Genomic DNA, 24,121 nt, shown 5'->3' with positions numbered 1-24,121 from the left:
GTTTCCACGTACAATGTGGATTTGTCTATTTCTCCTTTCAGTTATATCATTTTTTGCTTCATTTATTTTTAAGCTCTCATTTTAGGTGTACATATTTAGGATTATCATGTCTTTCAGTGGAATTACCCTATAATCATTGTATACTGGCCACCTCTATGACTAGTAATATTTCTTGTTCTGAAGTCTATTTTGTCTAACATTAATGTGGCCACTCCAGCTTACTTTTAAATAAGGCTTGCATAATACATCTTTCCCCATTATTTTAGTTTTATCCTAACTGTATAATAAGAGACAATATAGTTTTGTCTTTAAAAAAAATCCAGTCTGACAATTGCACTTTTTAATTTGCATATGCATTAGTCTGCTAGGGCTGCCATAACAAAATATCATGGACTGTGTGGTCTAACCAAAAGAAATGTATTTGCTCACGGTTCTAGAGGCTGGGAGTCCAAGATGAAGGTGAGAGTATGGCTGGGAGTCCAAGATGAAGGTGAGAGTAGGGTTGGTTCCTGCTGAAGCCTCTCTCTTTGGCCTGCAGATAGCTGCCTCCTCCCTGTGTCTTCCTGTGGCCTTTTCTGTGTGTGTGCATATCTCTGGTATCTCTCTTCTTATAAGAACACTAGTCATAATGGATTGGGCTCTATTCTTACCATCTCATTCAACTTTAACTACCTCTTTAAAAGTTCTATCTCCAAATAGAGTCACATTCTAGGGTACTAGTGGTTAGGGCTTCAACAAATGGGTTTTAGGGAGACACTATTTGGTCTATAACAGTATATTTAGGCAATTTACATTTAATATAATTACTGATAAGTTTGGATTAAAATCTACAATCTTGCTAGCTGTTTTCCTATTTCATTTTTCCTTATTTTTCTCTTTTTTCAGATTGAATATTACTTATTCTATTTTATATCTATTACTAGGTTATTTTTATTTCATTTTAAATTTATTTTAGTGGTTTCTCTAATACTTATAATATAAATATTCATTACAGTCTAACTTCAAATACTATCATATTGCATCATTTGTACAGTAAGGGTCTTACAGCAACATATTCCTGATTTTTCTCTCCCATCATTTGTGCCGGTGTTGTCTTACATTTTTCTTTTATATGTGCTATAAATACCCAAGATATTACAAGCAATTTGCCTCAGGCAGACAATTATCTTGTGGAACAACTGAAAATTTATTTTCATTTATGCCATTTCCAATGCTTGTTATTTCTTTTTGTAGGTACTGGTTTCTGTTTACTATCATATACTTTATTCTAAAGAAATTCCTTTGATATTTCTTGTAGCACTGGTCTGCTGGCAATGGACTTGGTGTTTTTATTTTCCTGAAAATTTTTTATGGCTCCTTTATATTGGAAAGATATCTTCAGTGGGAATAGGTTCTGAGTTAGTCTTTTTTTCCTTTCAGCACTTTAAAGATGTCGTTCCATTGTCCTCTGGCTTACGTAGTTTCTGAAAAGAAGTCTGCTATACTCTCTCCTTTGTTTCTCTATGATATGTGTCATTTTTCCCTGGCTACCTTCAAAATTTTCTCTTTGTTCTTGGATTTTAGCTGTTTGAATATAATATGTTTAGGTTTACTCCTCTTCTTCCTCCTGCCTCCCTTTCTCTTCCTTCTTTCTCTTATTTTTCTTCTATCCTGTTTGCTGTTCTTAGGTTAATGAATCTAGTTTGGTGCCGTTATTTTTAAAAATTCTGAGCAGCCATCCTTACAAGTACTGCTTCTGCCCTGTTCTCTCTCTCTTCACCTTCTGGGATTTCACTTCCATCCATGTTAGGACTGTTTCATATTGTCCCATAGGTCTTCAATTCTGTTCCATTTTTCATTTGTTTTTCTCTTTGTGTTTCTGTTTGAATAATTTCTATTGACTTGACTTCTAATCCACTGTTTCTTTTCTTAGCTGTGTCAACTCTACTGATGAATCTTTCAATAGCATTCTCCAGCTCCTTGTTTTCCATTTCTAGCATTTCCATTTGTTTTTTATTTCTAGTTTTGCTCTCTTTGCTGGAATTACTGGCTTGACTATACATGTTGCCCATCTTTTCACTAAAACTTTTAACATATTAGCTGGAGTTATTTTATATTTCTTGTATAATTTCAACACCTTTGGTAAGTTTGAGTCTAGTTCTGCTGATTGCCTTATCTTTTTATAGGGTGTTATTTTTTTCTTGCTTCTTTGTGTTCTTTGTAACTTCTTTGTTGAAAGTCAGACATATTGTGCAGAACAGTACAGACTTATGGCTGGAAATGGGCATGCCTTGTCTTTTACTGGGCCTTTGTTATGGAGGTTTGATCAAACTAGTCAGGAGTTGAGCTGTGTTTAGGTTTTACTGTTACTATGGCTACTGTTAGTGCATCATAGGCTTTAAATTTCTCTTGAAGTGCCTTGTGTTTGGGGTGGTAGCTGCTTTGCCAGAGGGTGTTGCTTAATGTCTATTTCACCATCAGCTTCAGGACTTCCCTTTGTGGCTACACCTTCAAGAAAATTTCTCTTCATACTCTTGATCCTCCTCCAGCAATAGATTGCTGTTACTTGTTACTTAACCCTTTTAGCCTAAAGTTGTAGAACAGGGCAGGGTTGAGGGCATTGTCTGCTATTCTGCTTCAGCTTCAGTCTTAGGCAGAAGCTATGGCCCTGTGTCTTAAGGGCAGAGATATTTCAGTGATCCTGTCCCTTCTCTCTCTGTAGGAGACTCTACTGGTGTGCTCGTATTTTTTCCCCTCACCCAGGGCAGACGGTTTTCACTCTTCTCTTCTCCCAGCTGTGACAGATTTTCACCTGCTCCCAAAGGACAACAAAGTTTGCTGTCTTTTCTCCAATAGTTTGTTCGTTTTGTTTTTTTTTTTCCATAGGGGATATAGGGAGAAGGGTCTGTGTGGAACTTTGAGCTTTCCTGCAACACTTTTCCCCTGAACCCGGAGAGAGGTCTGATTATGTCTCTCACCCTCCTCCTTTCTTGTGAGCATCCAGTGTGGTCCACGGAGAGGAGATTGCAACGGACCGTGGATTCCCCTTATGTCTACAGCTCCCAAGGGGTCTATACGATTATACAGCCCCCACATATTTGTTAGGAAGTTTGGCTGAATTCTTTCCAATTTGTATGGAGTCTGACATGTAAGCAAGTACCTGTGTTCTGTCTCCCTTTGGAGGTGCCTGTTTTTTCTTACATTTTGGGTTAGTTTTTTACTTGCAATCCCAGTTCTCTGATGAGATCAAGAAAGTCATTTTGCAGATTGTTGGCTTTTTCTTTTGGTAAGGATGAGAGCAACGCTCTTTGCAGCTTTCTACACCCTAAGCAGGAGCCAGAAATCCACAGCTTTGGAGTTTAAGAGTCTTGGAGCTTACTTGTTAGGTAATCTTTAAAAATGTTATTTGTATTTTTACTTTTTGGATTCTTTGAGAGTACAGATTATTCTATGTATGGTTAAAGCAGAAGAATAATGTACACCTTTGTTTTATCTCATGCAATGATTTTCTTTTTGTTGTTTGTTCTTACACATTTTTAAATTTAAGTTTTGAATAGGATGCACAATTACATGGTTCAAAATTCAAAAGAGTATGCAATAAACATCTCCATCCCATCCCTATTCTCTGGCCACCTGGTTCTAGGAAGCCAATGTTACTTGTTTCTTATTATCCTCTCAGAAATATCTTGTGCAATTACAAGAAAATACCTCCATATCCTCTCCCCACTTATTTTTACACTAAATGGTAGCATATTTTGCATGCTGTTCTGTTTTCTTGTTTTTTAAATTCACTTAGCAATATGTTTCGAAGACCTTTCCTGATCAACACAAAGAATTTTCTAATTTTAATAACTCTGTAATATTCCACAGTATGGGTACAACATTAGTTTAATCACATACTATTTACTTAACTACCCATTGATGGATATTTAGGTTGTTTACTGCCTTTGACACTGTTAAACAAACAGTACTATAAGCTTATTTCCCTTATGTGCAGAGATAATCTGTAGCATAAATTCTTGCTCATGAAATTTCTAGGCCTAAGTGTATGTGCATTTGTATTATGAATATCGCCATATTGCCCTTTCCAGGCACTACACTAATTTAGAGTCTCCCCTAAAATGCATAGGAGTGCCTGTTTCCTATACCTTTGCCAAAATAGAACATTTCCAAACTTTTGGATCTTTGACAATCTGGTAGGGCAAAAATAGTATCTCAGTGCAGTTTTAATTTACATTTATCTTACTAAGAGTTGAGCGGGATGACTACATTGGCTAAAGACACAGTTTTTATTTCTCTTTCTGATCTCCAGAGCTCAGAGTGCCTCAGAGATTCCCATGGGGTTTGGGAGAGACAAGCCCAGGAGCAGGCATTATCATTCCCTCTGCCTCTCCCAGATTCAGCCAAGCAGTTCTGTTTTCACTTTTTAAATATGTATTGGAGCTCCTGCATAAAGTTTTATTGTGAGCAAAATGTTTCTGTTATATTTAAATAGAAAATTATTGATTGAAGGCAATGCATTTTTTAATCACTTTTGATAGCTGATTAGGGAGCAAGACCCCTATTCCTTGCCTCCTTGTATGTCAGTTTCCTTAGAGGAAATCCAGGGAATAGAGTGCTGAGGATTTCTAGGCTGAGAGAGGAGAAAGATGTCGGTCACATTCATTATGACACATTTCTGAGGAAATTGAAGCCATGACCTTGTGTATCTGACACACAAGCTGCCAGGACACACACTCAGGTTCCCGTCTCTGGGACGTAATCTCCCAGTGCAGCTGGAGAAGGATGTGCTTGTGTGTCCCTAGGAGGGGCAGCTCCTCGATGACCGGGATGAGGTCCTGAGCTTTGGCCTAAGCAAGGCATGATCCCAGAAAAGGCCTGGAACCATCTATCCTGGAGAGGGTGAGTTTTGTTTTCATTTTTTCCCAGTATAGCATGGCCATAGGAAAGGAAAAAGGATTCCATGAGCAGGCTAACACCTAGGAAGAGATAAGAGAGCAGCTGCAGAGTTCAGAGGGGAGGGGGAGAGAGCTCAGGGGCAGGAGGCCAGGGCACCAGCATAAATCCCCGGGAGGGACCTGAACTTGAACTCTCACAGGGAGCTAGAGCCAATCTTATCTCATTCTTGGGGGCAGTGGGAACCCTGCTGATTTGTGGGTCACAAAATATATGCTGTAACTGTGCTCAAAGATTAAATAAATTATCTCAGTTCACAGAGTTGCCTTGCCCAGCCCCTCTGCTTCTCCCCTGCCACCTGCCTGAGCCTGTGGTTTCCCCCACTGCCTGGGCACTGCTGGGACCACCCTCTCTGTTCTGGCTGGGAGGCAGATGCTGCCCCTCCCCAGCTCCTGCCTCCCTGGCCCTGTGTAGCCACATCTCAAATCTCTCCTCTGTTCAGCGCACCTTCTTACAGCTGCAGGTTCTTGGACCCCTTCCCAGCCAGAATTGTTGAGGGACAGGGAGTCCCCAGAAACTGCAAAGCCCACAGTGGGCTTGGCTTGCTGAAGAACTGCCCCACATCACATCTCTCAGCCTTTGTGAGCAGCTGCGTCCCCCGGGGTCCACCCCTTTAGAGGTGGAGACAGATAGGAGTCCTTGAGGGGGTGGGGGTGGCAGGTAGATACTCTAGGTAACCATAGCTAATTGATTCTGATTTCTTTAACCTCATTGGATATATTACCTTGGTAACTCCTCATTGCATGCCTTTGAGGTACGACTAATGTTATCCCTGTTTAAGAGAGGAGGAAACTGAGGCCCTAACTTCAAACATGAGGATCCCTCTGAGAGTCAATCAGTGTGGAGAGGCCAGGGGACTGGGGCTTCTCAGCTGATGGCCCAGTCCCTAGCAAGCCCTATCCACAGACCACTGGGCACAGACCTAAGGCCTCTCCCTGGCCAACTTTAAAGTGAGACCCCTAGGAGGGAGGAAAGCAGATTGAAGTTGAGTGGGACAAGCTGGTGGTCAGAGACATGCTGCTCTGGCCTGGACCAGCTCAAGAGGCCCCAGCAGGGACACACATCTGCACATGTGCCTCCCCAGGGACCTTTGAGAATAAGGGGATTCGAGGTCACCAAGCAGCAAATGTGATTGCTAAAGGACCTCACTAAAAGAAGAGGATTAGCTGGGGATTTGGAGGAAGTTTCCACAAATCACTTTGGCTTCTGGTAGCAAAGATTACTTGGGGATCAGAAGAGGTCCCAATGGACAAGGCAGAAAGAGACGAGTCATGGGATGCTTCCCTGAGGTTGCCAAGACCCTCCAGGGAGCCCAGGTTGAACTTCAAGTCAGTGCTGGGGCCGTGGCTGACGGGCCACTCCCGGAGACTGGGCTCTGTGGGAAGGAGCCCTTCCTAGGAGCCCGATCCTGGGGCTAGTCCCCTCGCTCCTTGGCCTCACTTTCCCACCTGCCAGGTGAGATGCTGGAACCCACTCGGAGGCTCCGGCGCAGTGGGCAAATGCCCCAGCTGGCAGGCAGCGGAGACTGGCTTTGATTCCTGGCTCCACTTCCACTAGTGGCTCCTCCCACCCGAGCCCACCTTTCATCCATATACGATGTGGATAACCGTTTCCTGCAGAAGGTCCTAAGGATGAAAATAAGGTGTTTAAGTGCTCCTCACTTGGCTAGCATGGTGACAACTCAGGTTAGTGTCACCCAAGGAGTGTCACCCAAGGGTCCTGCCCACTCACAGTTTTGAAGTGACAGCCTGAGGAGGAGGGCTGTGGCTCCACGGCCCCATGCTGCCACCTGGAGGTCACAGGGAAGGGATAAAATGATTGAGATGGTGATGAAAATGAGCAACATGATGATGATGATAGTAGCCAATAGAGGCGAGTTCTTACCTAGGCATGACCTAACGCTTTATACGGTTTATCTCATCCAAGGACGAGATTCCAACTATCTCGTTAAATAAAGTGGTTCAGCTATTTATGTGGCCAGAGACATGACCTGTGTCATTCTATATAATACTTACAACGACCCTGTCAGAGAGAGATTTATTCTCTCTGCTAAATAGATACAGGGCAACAAGGTTCAGAGATGGTAAGTTACTTCCCAAGGTCACACAGCAAGTCAATGGCAGAGCTAAGATTGAAATGATATCTGTTTGAAGCCAAAGCTCATACATGTTCCTCCACATCCTGTGCCTCCCCCAGAGATCTGGTTCCTCAACAGGCTCTGGGCGAGGGGACCAGTCTGACAGGGAGAACAGGTGTGGCTGTGGAGGGAACTTCAAGAGAACTCAAGAGCTGTGGTCCAGGAAGTATCCATGTTTGTCCTGGCTTCACGCTACCCTCCTTTTGCAAGGAGACAGGCGATTGACCAACATCAGCCAGATCCTGAGGGCAAGATCACAGCCTTGCAGGCTTCAAAGCTATCCAGGCACTTTCCAAGCAAACATTCATGTTCACGAAGTCTACAGAAATGTAGATTCGAAGGCAGAACTCAGGAGGAAAAGTGCTGTCTCCCGTGATTAAGAAAACATTTCCATTTTTATCTGTATATTTCGTGTCTGCATGTTTTATATTTCTCCAATGCATTTAAAATACATTATTCTAGCCATGCGTGGTGGCTCATGCCTGTAATCCCAGCACTTTGGGAGGCTGAGGAGGGCGGATCACAAGGTCAGGAGATCAAGACCAACGTGGCTAACACAGTGAAACCCCATCTCTACTAAAAATACAAAAAATTAGCCGGGCATGGTGGCAGGCGCCTGTATTCCCAGTTCCTCGAGAGGCTGAGGCAGGAGAATGGTGTGAACTCAGGAGGCGGAGCTTGCAATGAGTCAAGATCATGCCATGCCATGCTGAGATCATGCACTCCAGCCTGGGCGACAGAGCGAGACACCGTCTCAAAAAACAAAAACAAAAACAAAAACAAATCATATCACATTGAAAGGACCCTCAGGGATTATCTGGCTCAAGGATAGCACTCAGTGACGTACTCAGTGAAAGAAGGAAGGGAGAAAAGCTGGCCTGGGGAAACAGGCACAGAGAGGGGAGAGATGTTCTCAAAGTCACACAGCCAGAGAATGGGGCCTGAAATGCAGGTCTACAGACACCAGCCTGTTCTCTTCCTGCTCGGCTGAATGGCACCCATAATGACTGCAGGGTCCACCCAGTGGGAGGAAAGGCCAGTGTGCCTGGTGAGATTATTGTGGAGCAAATGAGGACTTGAGAGCCGGGGCATAGCCCAGCCAGATTTGTGCTTTTGCCAAATAGCCAAGTCGTCTCCCATTTCTTCTGTTGGCTCTGAGAAGATCTGTCTGCTAGAGAGGGAGGGAGGGGCTGATCCTAGGCCTGGGCCTGTTATTCTCTCTTGAGTCATCTTTGCTGCCCTATCTCCTGAGTACTAGCAAGATCATCTGGTCCTCCGTTCTTTCACCTATCCCCACCCCGGAGGGCTCCCGGTGGGAGATGAGATGTGCTAGAAGTGAGCATCTGTCACTGCCCTCAGCCTCCTCCTGGGTCTCAGGAGGGTGATAGCCCCTCATTCAGCTACCATGGACCACACTGTGCACCAAAGACCGCGCTGGGTGCATTGACAACAATATCTTATTCAATTCTCAGAGCAACCTCAAGAGGCAGTATTCCCAACTCCCTGCCTTTTAAATACACTTGATTTTTTCAAAGCGGTTTTAGGTTCACAGCAAGGCTCAGCAGAAAGTACAGAGAGTTCCTGTAGACCCTCTGCCCCCACATATGCACAGCCTCCCCGTGGCCAGCATCCCACACCAGAGTGGCACATGTGATACAATCAATGCGTCTACATCTGTACAGCATGATCACTTGCAGTCCGGAGGTTTTTCTTCACTCTTGGTGACGTACATTCTGTAGGTTTGGACAAGTGGTAGTATTTTAAAATGCCCACTTGACAGAGGAGAGCAGCTAGGCCCAGAGGTTAGGGCCAAGGCTGAACAGCCGGGAGGTAGGTGGCAGGGGTGGAGCCTTTGATGGGTGGAGGAAGGGTTTCATGCTAACAAGCTTTCTCGGCCCCAGCACCCCAGGGAAATGTCAATATTGTACCTGGTTTCCCAAATGAAAATCAAATAGGGCACATGGGTCTGCTTTATGGGTGATGAAGTTGCAATGGTTCCAACAGAGGTAAAATTGATTCATATTTGTCAGGCTGGGAAACAGGAGAACTAGGCTCCAGGACCTCCTGGCCTCTTGCCTAGCAGCTCCTTTAGGCATATTTTTGGACAGGCCACACAGCTTCCTACTGAGGGCTCGCCAGGCAACAGGCGCAAGCTGGCCCCTGGAGATCACCCTGGGTGAGGCAGAACTGCTGATTTTGAGGTGCTTGTAGTCTCGTGGAGTCACAGACGCATATGAGCTCGTTTTGGCCTGGAGTCAGCCCACACTCACCAAGTTTTCTGCTTATTGCACTGGATGGACAGCATGGCATGGAAGAGTTTATAGGACTGAACAGGCTGGCACTTGAGACATTTCTGAATTTTCCCTTTTTCTAGATGTGAGTTTACAGCTGGCCATTCCTACAGTGACTTGTGAAGGCTGATGAGATATTTTAATATTGACGAGGTGACAACAATTATTATTGAGATGGATCACTGTACCTTACAAAGGCACCATCCAGGTTTCCTGTCAATCTCTCTCACTCTCATCTCTAGACTTCTAGGCCCTCCTGGCAGGTGGTGCTGAAACAGCCCTCCCCAGCCCAGGACAGCGTTGCTTAGCCCCTTTCGGGACTGGCTGGTTCTCCCTTGAGCAGGCACGCCTGGGCCAGGAGCTGTCTTCCTCTCCCAGGGCTGTGTGGGCCAGTGGAAAGAGCATGGCTTTGGAGTACAACCAACCCGCGCTCTGCCCCTTGTGTCTTCATGGCCTGGGGCAAGACCCCTCCGTTTCCTCATCTGAGCATTCTGGTATTAATCCTTGTAAGGGGGTTTAAGGGCTGGAGATAATGGAGCCTAGTTCCTGTCACACGACAGGTGCTCAAAAGCTGGTGGCTTCCATTCTGAGCTAAGTGAAGTTACCTCTGGCATGCTCTCACTCTGAAATACCTCCTGTCCAAAAATATGTCTACAGGGGCTGCCAGGCAAGAGGCCAAGGGGTCCTGAAGGCTAGTTCTCTCATCTCCCGGCCTGACAAATATGAATCAATTTCACCTCTGTTAGAGCCATTGCAACTTTATCACCCATAAAGCAGATCCATGTGCCTTATTTGATTTTCATTTGGAAAACCAGGTACAATATTGACCTTCCCATGGGGCGCTGGGGCCAAGAGAGCTTGTTAGCATGAAGCCCCTCCTCCACCCATCAAAGTCTTGGCAGCTCCTCACTTTCCACTCCTAGCCCAGTGGAGATTGGTGCTCTTCTCTTGCAGTATACTAGAGTCATCTGGGGAGTTTATTCAATGCAGATTCTAAGTCCCCCTAAATCTACTAAACTGGACTCTGCAGAGGTAGGCCCAGGAAAGTGTTTTCACCCACTTTCCCAGTGATTCTGGCTTGAGAATCATGCCCTTAGGACACCTACGGGGCACCTGCCTCACTGCCTCTCCAAGGCAGAGTCCAAGAACCAATGCTGGGAAGGCTTATGTGATTTAATAGAGAAGAAGAGGTTGGGAGAGGGAGAACAACATTGTACTGTCCTTAACCCTTTACAGTGACAGGTATTGCTAGCTTGATGCAGAAACACATACTCTTTACTTTTTTTTTTTTTTGAGACAGAGTCTCACTCTGTTGCCCAGGCTGGAGTGCAGTGGTGTGATCTCTGTTCACTGCAGCCTCCACCTCCTGGATTCAAGTGATTCTCCTGCCTCAGCCTCCCGAGTAGCTGGGATTACAGGTGCCCGCCACCATGCCCAGCTAACTTTTGTATTTTTAGTAGAGACAGGGTTTCATCATGTTGGCCAGGCTGGTCTTGAAGTCCTGACCCTCAGGTGATCTGCCTGCCTTGGCCTCCCCATGTGCTGGGATTTCAGGCATGAGTCACCGTGCCCGGCCAGAAACACATACTCTAGAGTCACATACCCATCAGTGAAACATCAGCTCAACCCTGTTGCATATTTTAAAGTATACTAGCTGCATATTTTTCTCAGATTACTTCTCCTAGCTTTTAGTGTTTTCTCAACATTAAAATGGGAATTATAATATCTATTTCAAATAATTATCAATGAGATTATGAGATTCATGCTGGAAATGCATAACATGGGGCCTGGCACAGAGTAGGTGTGCCTGTTGTCAATTTATTGCCTGTCAACTGCAAAACCACTCTTCTTTGCCCTGCTTTGTAATACTGGAGCTGGACCCTGTTACTAATTCTCTTTCGTCAGCTGTTGCAATGTTACACTGTGTCAGTAGAGGGTGCTAGAGGGAAACTGCAAGGTATAGCAAAGGACCAGCTCCTCCTTCTGGCTCCTCCTGGACACTGCAAGGTATAGCAGAGGACGAGCTCCTCCTCTTGGCTCTAGTGTGCCTTTTTTCTCCCTCAGTGTGATTGTCCCAGCAGGGGGAAATCCAATGGTGCTTTCTCCAGTGATTTTCTCCAGCATCCAGCAGAGGAGGCTCTTGTACTCCAGCTCCAGTCCACTGGCACCCCGGACCTTCTCCACTGCCCAGTGGTCTGCAGCCACACTCTCTCCCTCAAGGTGGGACTCTCATCTGTGCTCTCATCTCCTTCTCTGGGTAATCTTCCCAGCCCTAGAGGTAGCGGCTGCTTCCTGCACTTACTATTCTTGTATTCCTTAGAGTCCTCTTTTGCCCCTTTTAGAAGTTAACACCTTTTACTACTTCATAATATATATATATTTTTTCTGAGATGGAGTTTTGCTCTTGTTGCCCAGGCTGGAGTGCAGTAGTGTGATCTTGGCTCACTGCAAGCTCCACCTCCTGGGTTCAAGTGATTCTCCTGCCTCAGCCTCCCAAGTAGCTGGGATTACAGGGACCCGCTACCACACCCGGCTAATCTTTGTAATTTTAGTAGAAATGGGGTTTCATCATATTGGGCAGGCTGGTCTTGAACTCTTGACCTCAGGTGATCCACCTGCCTCAGCCTCCCAAAATGCTGGGATTACAGCATGAGCTACCATGCCTGGCCTATAATTTTTTATATTAAATTTTCCTTATTCAAATTGCTGGTGTGATTTTTGTCTCCTGACTGGACTCTGTTATATATTAGGTGTTTTAAAATAATAGTTCACCTTCTCTCCACCTCCAGAAAAGCTTTTTTTTGAGTCTTACTCTGTTGCCCAGGCTGGAGTGCGGTGGTGCGATCTCAGCTCACTGCAACCTCTGCCTCCTGGTTTCAAGCAATTTTCTTGGCTCAGCTTCCCAAGCAGCTGGGATTACAAGTTATGTCACCACACCTAGATAATTTTCGTATTTTAGTAGAGATGGGTTTCACCATGTTGGTCAGGCTGGTCTTGAACTCTTGACCTCAAGCGATCCACCCGCCTCAGCCTCCAAAAGTGCTGGGATTACAGGTGTGAACCACCGCGCCTGGCCCAGAAAAGCATTTTTACATATGTCATTTAATGACAAGGGAAAATTACCACACACCACCAGAAACTATAGCAGCTCTGGAGTTTGCAACCCCAACCTGAACAAATGACTTCCTCCTTTGAGGGCTCACAGAGTGTGACCACTGCATACCTCCTGGTCATGGTCTGGGGAAAACCATGAGGAGTAAGGGTGAGGAAATCAGCACAGCCTCACCCAGCATTTTGGTGGTGGGCATATTGGAAGGCACCAAGGTCTTCTGTAGAAACGATGCAGTACTGACAGGTGACATTTGGAGAAAGACTCATAAACACAGACCAAACACTGGTGATAAGAAACAGGATTCAAGTGGCAGAAAGCCCAGCTCTTCTAGGTTAAGAATAATACGGAACTCAGGAAAGACCCAACAAGCTCAGCCACTATGTCCCCAACCATGCTAAATTGTGAGCACTTGTGACCTGTGGGGGAGGTTCTAAAGCCTCAACCTATAGCTCCCCTTTCCACCCTTTGTAGTTTGTGGGGTGTACATATAGGGAGTAAAATGTGCTAAGAATAACCCATCTGCATTGTTCTTTAGGGATATCTGAACCCTATAGACCCCAGCAATAGGACAAGATTCTGTTGCGTAAAGTGGGCAAAACCAAGTGAACTGTCCCCTGCCACCAACAGAAAGTCAGCTCCCCCAGGCTTCTCTCTGGCTGATTTGGTTACTTTCTCCTACCTTGGCGGCTGGAACGGAGGCAGCCCTTGGCTATCACATCCATGGTTGATGGCCTGGCTTTGTGGTCCTGCCTTGTGGCTGCGTGGAACTGAATGTGTGGACAGGGATGTGCATGATTGTGAGGGTGGAACCCCAGGGTCCCAGTGTTGAACCCCAGGGTCTCAGAGCTGCTCCTACCTGGTAGGGATATCCTGCGCTCCACGTGGGCCTAGGACTCCCAACTGTAAGTTATAAGCCATGGCAGGGTCTCAGAGAACAAGGGAATTAGATGGAAGGACTTTAGGGGTCAGGCCAAACCCACAATTGGAGAAACTGACTAAGGTCAGACAGAGAGGCAGTTGCAAGACTAAGATTACAACCAAGGCCCTGCCCTCCTCACACTATGGGTTAATATTGCCAATTTAGCCATAGGGAGAGCCTCACTTCTGGCAAGCCCCTGGCTTGCAGTGCTGAGCAGTGATTAGTAGAGATGACCACTAGGTGTCACTGTCTCACCATTATTGCAGCTGCACAGTGGCCTTTTTTTTTTTTTTTTTTTTTTACCTCCCCCAAAGCAATGTGTACGCTGGTTTAAATGCCAACCTCAGGTGGCTGAAAAGGGTTTTTAATTTTCATTGTCACAAGCATCATAAGAGAAGCAGCAACTCCCAAGCTGAGGAAAGAGAGGACTGTTTTGACTTACTGCCCCGAGAGCATGGGTCTCAGCAGAGCTGCTGTTGCTGAATTGAAGGGGCTCTTTTTTTTCTGGCTAATTGCTGCCCCTTGCTGATGATTGCGGAGTAGAATGTGTTAGGACCTGGATCCCTAAGTTTGTGACATGGAAGGAACCTTAGAAATCTGAAAGTCCAGCCCCTTCATTTTTGGAGAAGGAAGCTCAGAAGAGAAGGCCATTTCCCTAAGGCACACAGCTGCATGGAGGCAGAACCGGGACTTGAACTTTAGACTCCAGAGTTCTCACCCAGTGCTCTGTCCGCTCCCCCGTGGTGCGTATCTTTACACCACATGTGCTCATTCATTCACTCCCTTAACATCTATTGAGCACTTACTCCAGGCTCAATACATGGGTGGTGAAGTTGCAATGGCTCTAACAGAAGCGAAATTGATTTTATTTGCCAGGCTGGGAAATGGGAGAACTGGGCTCTAGGAAAGCCCCTTAAGCATAAGCCATGGCAGAGTCTCAGAGAACAAGAAAGTTAGAAGGAAAGAATTTAGGGGCCAGGCAAAACCCCCATCTGGAGAATCTGACTAAGGTCAGACAGAGAGGCAGTTGCAAGACTGAGAATATAACCTAGGCCCTGCCCTACTCACACTGTGGGTTAATGTTGCCAATTTAGCCATAGGCAGGGCCTGACTTTGTGGTTGAACGGAACTGGAAACTCTTAAAGAGGCAAGATGACACGGCATGTCAGTGACCAGAGATCACAGGTGGGGCCAGTTTCCTTCCTTTTGGTCCAGAGTCCTTGTCAAGCTCATCCAATCTTTATGCAAACAACAGCAAAAGTGAGAATAGGATTCAGACCAAGATGAAGTCAAGTGGAGATGATGGAGCTGTGGCAGCTTGGATAGTGCATGCTCCTGCCGGGCTGCCTGGAGGCTCCATCTTCTGTGGCCCACACTGGATATTGATTGAATGGGCAGGAGTCTTTGGACTGTGGAGGATTTGAAGCTGCAACAATTCTGACCATCAGGGGACAGTGTTTTACCACATTCCATTTGGTCAAAGAGCCTATCCTCCAAGGTGGAAGAAAGAAAATGTTTTTTAAGGGAACAGAGAGGTGTTTAAAATAAGAGTGTTTAAGTGTAGAAAAGAGAAAGATACATTAGCCTGGACTTAACATTGTTCTCTCAAAGGCAGTCATTTTATCGTCTTGCCCGTCTCTTCTCTAACTTGAGTGGGTATATCACTGACACAGCTGCACAATTTTCCATGTCGGCCGGGCGTGGTGGCTCACACCTGTAATTCCAGCACTTTGGGAGGCCGAGGCGGGTGGATCACCTGAGGTCGGGAGTTCGAGACCATCCTGGCCAACATGGTGAAACCCCTGTCTTCACTAAAAATACAAAAATTAACTGGGCGTGGTGGCGGGTGCCTGTAATCCCAGCTACTTGGGAGGCTGAGGCAGGAGAATCACTTGAACCCTGGAGGTTGCAGTGAGCTGAGATCGTGCCACTGTACTCCAGCCTAGGCAATGAGAGCAAAACTCTGTCTTGGAAAACAAAAACAAAACAAAAACAAAATTGTCCATGTGTCTAACCACCTTTCACATGACCCTTCTCCTATGATCCAGAGTTTCTCCGAGATTTAGAAGTCCTCTGGGGGCATTTGGTGGCCTCAGAAAGGATGGTCTAGAGTCTGGTTAGAGATGGCCCATCTGTGCAGCCCCAAGCCCATCCACCCTCCCCTCCTCTGTCCTCCACCAGGCGGCAAGGTCGAGTCCATTACCCATTCTGCACCCGTCTTCTCAGATACAGCTATCACCTGCTTTGCTGCAGCCAGGTGCCACTGCTGTACTCATTATTGACCATTCTGCTGAGATATTAAGCACTTTGGCTTGGCTGGAGGATTGTTAATCAACAACCTTGTCAGAGTGATGGATTCTTTTAAGATTATTGCTTAATTAGCTTGTTTAGAGGTAAAAATCAACAAGGACATCAGTTCTCTGGGAACTGGGAGGTGGTAGAAAGGGATCTTGGTGACATCCCAGGGAGCAGAGTGTGGTTGTGGTGGGACGGGTAAGAAGCCTCAGAACACAGTAGGCCTTAAGCTTGCATTCATTAGGGATCTCACGGTCACCCTGGTTGCTGCAGTCTGGAGAATTGCCACCAGTCAGTAAAGCTGCAAAAGCAGTGATTCCTGAAATGTCACCCAAGGACCATGTGCCGTCAGCTGGGGAGCTTTAAAATCACAGATCCCCAGGGCCAGCCCCAGACCTTCTGGATTAGGATCTCAGAAAAAATTGTAAACAAGTTACTCAAGGCGATTCCTACATACATAAATGTTGAAACTCATAGCCTCAGAAGTCTGAGACGAACAGAGTTAAAACAACTCTGATGAGCGTTGGGCAGCTCAGCATTTCCACTGGGAATGGATTTCACGTGGCTGGACTCTATCGCCAATACTCCCACCAGCACCTGTGGCCCCAGTCTTCTTCCTTCTGTTTCAATCTTCCTATTTCTGTCATATCCTCTGTCTCTCCCATCTAATTTGTCTGTATCGCTCCCGGCCATGCCTCATCTATCTGTTCCTTGTCTGTCTAAAGTTTCCTCCCTTCCTCAGGTCCCCATCTCCATCTTTTTGTCTTTCTATCTCTCTTTCCATTTTCCTCCTCTCTGTGCTGGCTGTTGTCTCTTGGCACCTGGCAGCTTTTACACCACTTTCTATATTCTCTCCTATTTGGCAGGGGCTGGAAGCCTGAGAAATACCCTTGCCAGGACAGATCCAGGTACATTTTAAGTCCCACCCTCGAGATACATGTGGGTGACATTTGGAAGGCAGAAGAGAGGCAGAAGGCATATGATTCTGCCTCCAGCAGGGTGTGCAGTCAGGTGGGTTTCAGCAGATGTGAGGTTTTGTCTTGCAAGTCACTGGCATTAGGCTACAGGAGGTCTGGACCATTACTGGCAGCTCCCTGTAGTGTCTGGCTTGGGTGGCAGTAGCAGCTTCTTGGTTCTCTTAAGGCTAGTGGTGAGCCTGGGAGTTAGTGGTGACCTTCCTGGCCTTTGCCCCTTTAACCAATCCAACAGCTTTGTAAGTGCCTCATTCCTTAGACTAGATCCCTTCCTTCTTGAAATACCTTGAGTGGTTTTTTTTTTTTTCCTGACTAGACCTGGCTGATACACTCTGTTCCTTCCTCACCATTTAAACTCTTTCGCTAGTCTGTATGCACATGTAGCTGCTGTCCGGAACCCAGCTGCCCTGGAGTGAGTGTGTGTGTGCATATGTGCTGTCAGATGGCTACCTCACTGGGGTAACCCCCAGCTCCAGGGAAGCAGGCCAGTCCTTTCCTCTGCTCTACTGGGCACCAGCCTAAAGTCTAGTTGCTGGAGAGGCCACAATCACTGAATCAGGGGACTTATGCTTCAACCTTGTATCTGTCACTTTTTTTTTTAATATACTTTAAGTTCTAGGGTACATGTGCACAACGTGCAGGTTTGTTACATATGTATACATGTGCCATGTTGGTGTGCTGCACCCATTAACTCGTCATTTACATTAGGTATATCTCCTAATGCTATCCCTCCCCACTCCCTCCACACCATGACAGGCCCCGGTATGTGATGTTCCCCATCCTGTGTCCAAGTGTTTTCATTGTTCAATTCCCACCTATGAGTGAGAACATGTGGTGTTTGGTTTTCTGTCCTTGTGGTAGTTTGCTGAGAATGATGGTTTCCAGCTTCATCCATGTCCCTACAAAGGACATGAACTCATTGGATTTTTTATGGCTGCATAGTATTCCATGGTGTATATGTGCCACATTTTCTTAATCCAGTCTATCATTGGTGGACATTTGGGTTGTTTCCAAGTCTTTGCTATTGTGAATATTGCCGCAATAAACATACATGTGCACGTGTCTTTATAGCAGCATGATGTATAATCCTTTGGGTATATGCCCAGTAATGGCATGGCTGGGTCAAATGGTATTTCTAGTTCTAGATCCTTGAGGAATTGCCACACTGTCTTCCACAATGGTTGAACTAGTTTACAGTCCCACCAACAGTGTAAAAGTGTTCCTATTTCTCCACATCCTCTCCAGCACCTGTTGTTTCCTGACTTTTTAATGATCACCACTCTAACTGGTATGAGATGGTATCTCACTGTGGTTTTGATTTGCATTTCTCTGATGGCTAGTGATGGTGAGCATTTTTTCATGTGTCTGTTGGCTGCATAAATGTCTTCTTTTGAGAAGTGCCTGTTCATATCCTTTGCCCACTTTTTGATGGGGTTGTTTGATTTTTTTCTTGTAAATTTGTTTAAGTTCTTTGTAGATTCTGGATATTAGCCCTTTGTCAGATGGGTAGATTGTAAAATTTTTCTCCCATTCTGTAGGTTGCCTGTTCACTCTGATGGTAGTTTCTTTTGCTGTGCAGAAGCTCTTTAGTTTAATTAGATCCCATTTGTCAATTTTGGCTTTTGTTGCCATTGCTTTTGGTGTTTTAGTCATTAAGTCCTTGCCAACTATGTCCTGAATGGTATTGCCTAGGTTTTCTTCCAGGGTTTTGATGGTTTTAGGTCGAACATGCAAGTCTTTAATCCATCTTGAATTAATTTTTGTATAAGGTGTAAGGAAGGGATCCAGTTTCAGCTTTCTACATATGGCTAGCCAGTTTTCCTAGCACCATTTGTTAAATAGGGAATCCTTTCCCCATTTCTTCTTTTTGTCAGGTTTGTCAAAGATCAGATGGTTGTAGATGTGTGGTATTATTTCTGAGGGCTCTGTTCTGTTCCATTGGTCTATATCTCTGTTTTGGTACCAGTACCATGCTGTTTTGGTTACTGTAGCCTTGTAGTGTAGTTTGAAGTCAGGTAGCATGATGCCTCCAGCTTTGTTCTTTTGGCTTAGGATTGTCTTGGCAATGTGGGCTCTTTTTTGGTTCCATATGAACTTTAAAATACTTTTTCCCAATTCTGTGAAGAAAGTCATTGGTAGCTTGATGGGGATGGCATTGAATCTATAAATTACCTTGGGCAGTATGGCCATTTTCACGATTGATTCTTCTTATCCATGAGCATGGAATGTTCTTCCATTTGTTTGTGTCCTCTTTAATTTCATTGAGCAGTGGTTTGTAGTTCTCCTTGAAGAGGTCCTTCACATCCCTTGTAAGTTGGATTCCTAGGTATTTTATTCTCTTTGAAGTAATTGTGAATGGGAGTTCACTCATGATTTGGCTGTTTGTCTGTTACTGGTGTATAGGAATGCTTGTGATTTTTGCACATTGATTTTGTATCCTGAGACTTTGCTGAAGTTGCTTATCAGCTTAAGGAGATTTTGGGCTGAGATGATGGGGTTTTCTAAATATACAATCATGTTATCTGCAAATCAGGACAATTTGACTTCCTCTTTTCCTAATTGAATACCCTTTATTTCTTTCTCCTGCCTGATTGTCCTGGCCAGAACTTCCAACACTATGTTGAATAGGAGTGGTGAGAGAGGGCATCCCTGTCTTGTGCCAGTTTTCAAAGGGAATACTTCCAGTTTTTGCCCATTTAGTATGATATTGGCTGTGTGTTTGTCATAAATAGCTCTTATTATTTTGAGATACGTCCCATCAATACCTAGTTTATTGAGAGTTTTTAGCATGAAGGGCTGTTGAATTTTGTCAAAGGCCTTTTCTGCATCTGTTGAGATAATCCTGTGGTTTTTGTCTTTGGTTCTGTTTATATGATGGATTACTTTTATTGATTTGCGTAGGTTGAACCAGCCTTGCATCCCAGGGATGAAGCCCACTTGATCGTGATGGATAAGCTTTTTGATGTGCTGCTGGATGCAGTTTGCCAGTATTTTATTGAGGATTTTCGCATTGATATTAATCAGGGATATTGGTCTAAAATTCTCTTTTTTTGTTGTGTCTCGGCCAGGCTTTGGTATCAGGATGATGCTGGCCTCATAAAATGAGTTAGGGAGGATTCCTTCTTTTTCTATTGATTGGAATAGTTTCAGAAGGAATGGTACCAGCTCCTCCTTGTACCTCTGGTAGAATTCAGCTGTGAATCCGTCTGGTCCTGGACTTTTTTTGGTTGTTAAGCTATTAATTATTGCCTCAATTTCAGAGCCTATTACTGGTCTATTCAGGGATTCGACTTCTTCCTGGTTTAGCCTTTGGAGGGTGTGTATGCATCCAGGAATTTATCCATTTCTTCTAGATTATCTAGTTTATTTGCATAGAGGTGTTTATAGTATTCTCTGATGGTAGTTTGTATTTCTGTGGGATTGGTGGTGATATCCCCTTTATCATTTTTTATTGCATCTATTTGATTCTTCTCTCTTTTCTTCTTTATTAGTCTTGGTAGCGGTCTATCAATTTTGTTGATCTTTTCAAAAAACCAGCTCCTGGATTCATTGATTTTTTGAAGGTTTTTTTGTGTCTCTGTCTCCTTCAGTTCTGCTCTGATCTTAGTTATTTCTTGCCTTCTGGTAGCTTTTGAATGTGTTTGCTCTTGCTTCTCTAGTTCTTTTAATTGTGATGTTAGGATGTCAGTTTTAAATCTTTCCTGCTTTCTCTTGTGGGCATTTAGTGCTATAAATTTCCTTCTACACACTACTTTAAATGTGTCCCAGAGACACATTGTATCTGCCACTGCTAATGGCATGGCCACCTCTTCTCGGGGCCTCAGGAATCTCATCTGGACACCTTGCTTCCATCATATGGTGGCTGTAGTGGCAGAAGCTCTAGGGAGCCTGGGGGGCAGGTGGGATTTGTACCTGAGCCTTTGTCATTTGCTCCGTGAGGGATCCCACCCCTCCATCTGGGCACCAGCCATGGTCCTTGCCCACATCCTCATCTTGCAGAGACAAAGCAACCCATCCCAGGACCCACGTGTAAGAGGCTGGCAGGGCCAGGGTTTGTCTGAGATCGTCAGCCTGTCAAGCCCGCCCTGCTCTGGAGCCCTTTCTCAACCTTGGCTGAAGGACATGGGGAGTACCGAGGAGGTGCAGCCTCGGGGTGAGCTAGCTGGTCTGCCCTGTGCTGGGGCTAGGATCAAGGCCCTGCCCTTCCCTGGGGAGACTGGAATATAATCTCCCCCAGCTCCAAGCAGGGAAGCCCGGGCCCCTCTGCCATGGCCACCTGGAGCCTTTCTGAGCCTTCTGGAGCCCCAGCATGACAGGGAGAGTCAGTTTTTCAATCAAGCAATTGAGGACCCTGCCCCTTTAAATCCTGTTAAAGAGAAAATTAATGACTGGTCCCTGATCAAAGCCCTGTGAGGGAGGAAATTGCCCTGTATCCTAAGGACACCAGTCCAGCCTGTGCAGACCCCTGGGGCTGCTCACCACTGACCCTAGGCCTGCAGAATCATCCATTTCTGCTTGTCCTCCAGGATGCAAGCAGGCCCAAAAGGAGCTTGGAATGACATGTGGTTGTGGCAGCAAATTGTGCAGGTGTGCTGGACTTTCTACCTGAATGCCTGGGTGAAGGTCATCTTTGAATCCTGTAGGAAATGGCTTATTCATTCTTATGGATTTTCCCACTTATCAGAGTCTCTGATGACCTGCCAGTCCCAGTTTTTTTGCATGCAGAAAATCTTATGTAACAGGGCAAGCTGACAGCCTAGGATTCAGGATCTTTAGACATTAGCTTTAACTCCAAAGTCCATGCTCACAACCATGGGCATCTATCCTGGCTAACCAAGCAGGGGACTGGGAGGCAAAGTGACCTGTCCCAAACTTTGCTGTGTGTCTGACCCTCTCGCTATTCAAAAGCATTAGCAAGAGGGGCTCAACTCCTTAGGCAGGTAGCTATTCTACTTGAAATGACTGAAGGCTTTACAACAGTCCCTGTGGATGAGGTCACCTGGCTGCGTGTTTGGTACTTGTATACAGCATGCAATCACTGCCGAGCACTGTCCTTGCTCCTGGCATGGGTGTGTGTGTGATGATGCAGCCCTGCCCACACCATCCTGTCCTCTGACCGTGCCATTCAGAAAGTCACACTCAGCAAGCTTCTCACCTTCCTGTCCTTTTGACACACCCATTTGCAATGATTCCCCTACTGGGTTATGCATCCAGAAATGAGCTTTCCAACTGCAAATTCTTCTGAGTGGGGTCTGGCCCAGTTATGCTGTGGAATCTCTTCCATCCTCTGTGGGCCTCTGCTTTTTGAGACACCCGGTGACCACACCATGGATGAGGAGAGAGTGAGGGAAGCGTCTGCCTTGCTGGGTACTTTTCCTCTTCCCCAAATGTATTTTTGAGACAGAATATGAATGAGAGACCTTTATGGGAAACATATTTTATTTTTGCCATTTAGCTGTGAAATCATCAGGATTCAGACATAAGATAGTGTAATTATTCTGCAAACACCCAGTGGACAGCTCCTGTGTCACCCATAGCACCCGAGGGTGGGCAAACTGGCTCATTCTGGCTCTTCCAAGAAATGAATCCAACTGGTGACAGGGGACTCAGAGACAACTTCTCTTCTCCTTTCCCACAGGGAGACATCTCCTGCTTCCTTTTCCAGGGCAACGTAGGCTGAGCACATCCCAAAGTGCTCACATGAGCTGCTTGGTGGCCACAGGCTTAACTGGGCCTGGGCCAGCCAAGGACTGAACCCAGGCTGTTGGAAGACAGCGTGGACTCGGTTTCACGCAGGGCCGGTTTAGATGTATCACAACCACAGTGGGCAGCACAGCCTCTTAGAATGAGAGCCAGATTCTTGAGTGATCACTGGGAGCTTGTCCTAGAGAAAGACATGGAGGTGCAAATGCAGAAGGCCAAGGGTGAGTAAAGAAACTCCTTCCTCTGAGTGACCACGGAAGTGGGGCCCCATTCCAAAGATGCTGTTCTGGATCATCCCACAGTAGAGGAAGCACTGGTGCTTCCTGCTGGCAAGGCTGACAGACCCCAACATGCCCGTGGCCCCTTAATCGATGACCCTACCCCATTCTTCAAAATTCCTTAAAGGGCACCCCAGCACCTGTCCTGCCCCAAGCTTCAGTTCATATCATAGCCCATTTTAGCACCTTGAGGGCTGGCACTGGAGTGGAGGGAAACTTGGGGGAGAGATGTTCCTATCGTCTCCAGGCAGGTTGGAAGGGCTGAGGCCAGGGGCTGTTACAGTAACAACAGCCCTGAGCTGTGTCCCATCCAAGCTCCAGATGGCTAGCTTTGGACTTCTGCAGAGGAGTGGTTTTTCTCAAGTGCAAGGGGCTTGGAATAAAGTGACATTCGTGCATAGTCATGTTTTCTGCAATAATCAGCCAGCTGCCCTACCCATGGGGTAAAGAGGCCTCAACTCTTCTTCCCTGCCTCCCTCCACCTCTCTTGTCTCTCAGACTACTTGCTAGTTTGCCTATTTTTTTCATGAAAATTCAGTCCAAGATACATAATTAAAAAATTCAAAGAGTACTACAAGGCACGAAGGAAAAATAGCATGTTCTTGTCCCATTTCTAACCAAATTCCCCTCCCTAAACTCTTTCTTCTGATGTTTACCTCCATATTTCTAGGTAATATGCTTATGCAGTTAATTCTTGATTTGTCAATTTTAAATGCCTATTGACTCCTTATGATGCAAGATGGGGTGGGGTTGCTTCTAACCCCCTTTCATGTCTACATCTTCCCTCCTTCTGATATATTTATGTCACATTTTTGTTAAATCAATATTCCATTTGTATTTTATTACAATTATATATGTACTGTTAACTGCTGAGTGAAAAAATACTCTAGGATGACATTTTCTCTTCTGTAACTCTTTATTCTTCCAGGAGTTAATAACTACCTCACTTTTTTGTCTGCTTAGTTTAAGTCATTATCCTACTAATTCTTCCAAAGCTCTCCAGCAGAATTTCAAAATCCCTCTGAACATTATTTTTTCTATAATTAAGCAATCTGATCAAAAATTGCTCCCATTTTCCCCAAAGGCCGCCCCTCCAGCTCCTCTCGGGATGGCTCACTCTCTTGCTCTGCTGCACAGCGCTGGTCCTTGGACTTCCCTGCCTCTGTCTAGTGTTGGATCTTCTGTTTCCTGGATTCCACCTCTTCCTCCTCCTTGGTTTATGCCCTTGGAGTGTACATGTCAGTTTCCCAGTTGGATACATTTTTCTTCCAACGCCAGCTCCAGAAGGCTGGGCACCCTGGCATCTCAAGGTGCCTGGTAACCACCAGGTATATGCTTGCCAATGGTGTTGAGTGTTTTCACATCACCAGAGGCACATCCAGACTCACAACTCTCAACTCACAAGTATAGGAGAGTTTAACTTGAACTCTGACAGTTCCATCTGCCCTGGGGTGTCAGTCTTCAACCCAACATCTAG

At 45.6% G+C, this 24,121-nt stretch overlaps 1 protein-coding gene across 1 annotated transcript in view; it reads right to left on the bottom strand.

Annotated features, from left to right (window-relative positions):
- Positions 1-22,084: 22,084 nt before the first annotated feature.
- The window catches only part of CAPN13 (calpain 13), a 91,006-nt gene continuing 88,969 nt past the window's right edge, over positions 22,085-24,121 (bottom strand). The window contains exon 23 of the mRNA XM_002812157.4: positions 22,085-22,547. The gene's annotated coding sequence lies outside the window, so the exon portion shown is untranslated. The remainder of the gene's footprint in view (positions 22,548-24,121) is intronic.

Source organism: Pongo abelii, chromosome 12 (assembly GCF_028885655.2).
Source record: "Pongo abelii isolate AG06213 chromosome 12, NHGRI_mPonAbe1-v2.0_pri, whole genome shotgun sequence".
Taxonomy (NCBI): domain Eukaryota; kingdom Metazoa; phylum Chordata; class Mammalia; order Primates; family Hominidae; genus Pongo; species Pongo abelii.
Note: the sequence above shows the minus strand (reverse complement) of the source record. Positions and strands in the feature narration are given on the sequence as shown.